This window comes from Cryptomeria japonica, unplaced genomic scaffold (genome assembly GCF_030272615.1).
Source record: "Cryptomeria japonica unplaced genomic scaffold, Sugi_1.0 HiC_scaffold_157, whole genome shotgun sequence".
NCBI lineage: Eukaryota > Viridiplantae > Streptophyta > Pinopsida > Cupressales > Cupressaceae > Cryptomeria > Cryptomeria japonica.
The window spans coordinates 242501-245575 of NW_026728979.1; the positions used below are offsets into that span (position 1 = coordinate 242501).

At 65.0% G+C, this 3075-nt stretch overlaps 1 non-coding gene across 1 annotated transcript; it reads right to left on the reverse strand.

The window, feature by feature from the left end:
* Positions 1-2506: 2506 nt before the first annotated feature.
* On the reverse strand, positions 2507-2625 carry LOC131866964 (5S ribosomal RNA). The gene has a single exon (XR_009365563.1). It is a non-coding gene; the product is annotated as a 5S ribosomal RNA (ribosomal RNA).
* Between the last annotated feature and the right edge of the window lie 450 nt (positions 2626-3075).

Consider the following 3075-nt stretch of genomic DNA (forward strand, 5'->3'; position numbering starts at 1 on the left):
CGCCTGCACCTTGGCCGGGGTGGGCACCTTGGCTGGGTTTGCCCAGGGTGCGCTCCGAAGCGGGGTTACTGGAGCGCCCCCTCTTTTTTTGTCAGAGCGTTTGGTGGGGTTTCTCGCATTGGCTCTTCCCAGGCCCGGTTGTTGGGTGCGCTCCCACCCTGGCGCGCGCGAAGTTGGAAGTTGGGTTAATTGCCCGGGCGCGCACCTTCGCCAGGGTGGGCACCTTGGTGCGCACACCTTGGCTGGGCTGCGCACCAGGGCGGGCTCAAGATGGCACCAGCATTCCCTTTTTCTCACTATCTTTCAAAACGGAAATTTTAAAATCTCGTTTTTTTTTTGCCTTTTATGGAAATTAGTGAAGGCATCGCATCAAAGGTGCGCACCTCGCTGCCCACCTTGGTGTGCTCCGAGGTGCCCACCACGGTGCGCAACGCCGGTGCGAACCCGGGAGCGCCCCGATGTGTGCTCCAAGGTGCGGCGTGCACGAAGTCGGACCCCGGTTTGCCCCGGGTGCGCACCTCGCGTGCACCTTGGTGCGCACACCTTGGCTGGGTTGCGCGGCCTGGTGGGCACCATGGTGCGCACCAAGGAGCGCTCCGAAGTGTGCTCCAAGGTGCGGCGTGCACGAAGTCGGAGCCCGGTTTGCCCCGGGTACGCACCTTCGCCGGGGTGGGCACCTCGGCTGGGTTGCGCGCCCTGGTGCGCACCAAGGAGCGCTCCGAAGTGTGCTCCAAGGTGCGGCGTGCACGAAGTCGGAGCCCGGTTTGCCCCGGGTGCGCACCTCGCGTGCACCTTCGGCGGGGTTGCGCGCCCTGGTGGGCACCATGGTGCGCACCAAGGAGCGCTCCGAAGTGTGCTCCAAGGTGCGGCGTGCACGAAGTCGGAGCCCGGTTTGCCCCGGGTGCGCACCTCGCGTGCACCTTCGGCGGGGTTGCGCGCCCTGGTGGGCACCATGGTGCGCACCAAGGAGCGCTCCGAAGTGTGCTCCAAGGTGCGGCGTGCACGAAGTCGGAGCCCGGTTTGCCCCGGGTGCGCACCTCGCGTGCACCTTCGCCGCGGTGGGCACCATGGCGTGCACGAAGTCGGAGCCCGGTTTGCCCCGGGTGCGCACCTCGCGTGCACCTTCGCCGGGGTGGGCACCTCGGCTGGGTTGCGCGCCCTGGTGCGCACCAAGGAGCGCTCCGAAGTGTGCTCCAAGGTGCGGCGTGCACGAAGTCGGAGCCCGGTTTGCCCCGGGTGCGCACCTCGCGTGCACCTTCGCCAGGGTGGGCACCTCGGTGCGCACACCTTCTCAATGTTTTCTTGCCTTTTCTGGAAATTGGTGAAGGCAGCGCATCAAAGGTGCGCACCTCGGTGTGCTCCGAGGTGCGAACCCGAGAGCGCTCCGAGGTGCCCACGAAGTCGAAAGTCGGGTTAATTGCATTGTTTTCCCCGGGTGCGCTCCGAGGTGCGCAACATCGGCGCGCACCAAGGAGGGCTCCGAAGTGTGCTCCAAGGTGCGCACGATGGCGTGCACCTCTGGTGCGCACGATTCGGAGCTCGGTTTGACCGGGGTGCGCACACCTTGGCTGGGTTGCGCACCTTTTGTGCGCTCCAAGGTGCGCACGAAGTCGGAGCTCGGTTTGCCCCGGGTGCGCACCTTCGCCAGGGTGCGCACCTTGATGCGCACGCCTTGGCTGGGCTGCGCACCTTGGTGGGCGCCATGGTGCGCACCTTTCGTGCGCTCCAAGGTGCGCACGAAGTCGGAGCTCGGTTTGCCCCGGGTGCGCACCTTGGTGGGCGCCATGGTGCACTCCGAGGTGCCCAAGATTGGTGCGCACCAAGGAGCGCTCCGAAGTGCGCTCCAAGGTGCGCGCGAAGTCGAAAGTTGGGTTAATTGTCCGGTTTGCCTCGGGTGCGCACCTTGCGTGCACCTTCGCCAGGGTGGGCGCCTTGGTGCGCACACCTTGGCTGGGCTGCGCACACCTTGGCACCCGCGTTTCCTTCATTTTAAATTTTTTTTTTTTACAATCTCTCAAGTGGGAAATTCTATAATCTCAACTTTTTTTGCCTTTTCAGGAAACTTTTGAATGGAGCGCATCATTGGTGCGCTCCGAAGTGTGCTCCAAAGCTCTCTCCAGCTGCGTGCACCTGCCCCGGCCGCGCACCCGGCCCCGCCCAGCTTCGCTCACCTGTCCCGGGCGTCTGGTGCGGAACCTTAGAGTAAGAAACATCACCGTGCACCTTGGCCAACGTGCGCGACTCGACCGAGCGCGCACTGGCCGAGGTGCACACCGATTTCACCTGGGTGCGCGCGCAGCACCTCGGGCGCACCGGGGTGCGCGCACAACGCCCGGGTTGCACCGTGGCCTGTGTGCTCGGGGCGCCTCGGGTGCGCGCTCGGTGTCGCCCCCGCGCGCGCGGTAGTGCGGGCAGCGCACCCCGGCCCGGCCCGGCCCCGACGAGAACGCAAACGGGCAAAAGGTTTATTCAAATAGCATTGCGATGCCCGGCGAAAAACTAAAAAAGGGTGCAACACCGGGACTTCCCGGGAGGTCACCCATCCCAGTACTACTCCGGCCCAAGCGCGCTTAACTGCGGAGTTCTGATGGGATCCGGTGCACTAACGCTGGTATGATCGCACCCGTTATGAGCTTGTCGCAGTGTGTACTTAGCAAACCGCGACCCACGTGCGAATCCACCCCGGCCACCCACCCCCGTCGAGGTGCACACCCTCCCTCGCGAAGTGCGCCCCGTTCGCCAAGTGTGAGCCCTGCCCGGGTGCGCGCACCTTGCTAGGGCGTCGGGTGTGCACCCGGCCCGGCCTACGTGCGTGCACCTGTAGGGGGCGTCGTGTGCGTGCAGTGTCCCGTCTGCAACGCGGTGCCCACACACCACCTCGGGCGCAACGACCTGCGCTCACATGTGGGCCGAGTGCACCTTGGTGCATGTTCGGGGCGCCTCGGGTGCACGCTCGATCTTGCCCCGGTGCACCAAGGCGCTCGGTTTGCCCCGGGTGCGCACTTGGTGCAAGGTGGGCACCCAAAATAGGGATCAAGCACCAAAACACAAGTTTCGGGATGCAAAATGGGACCC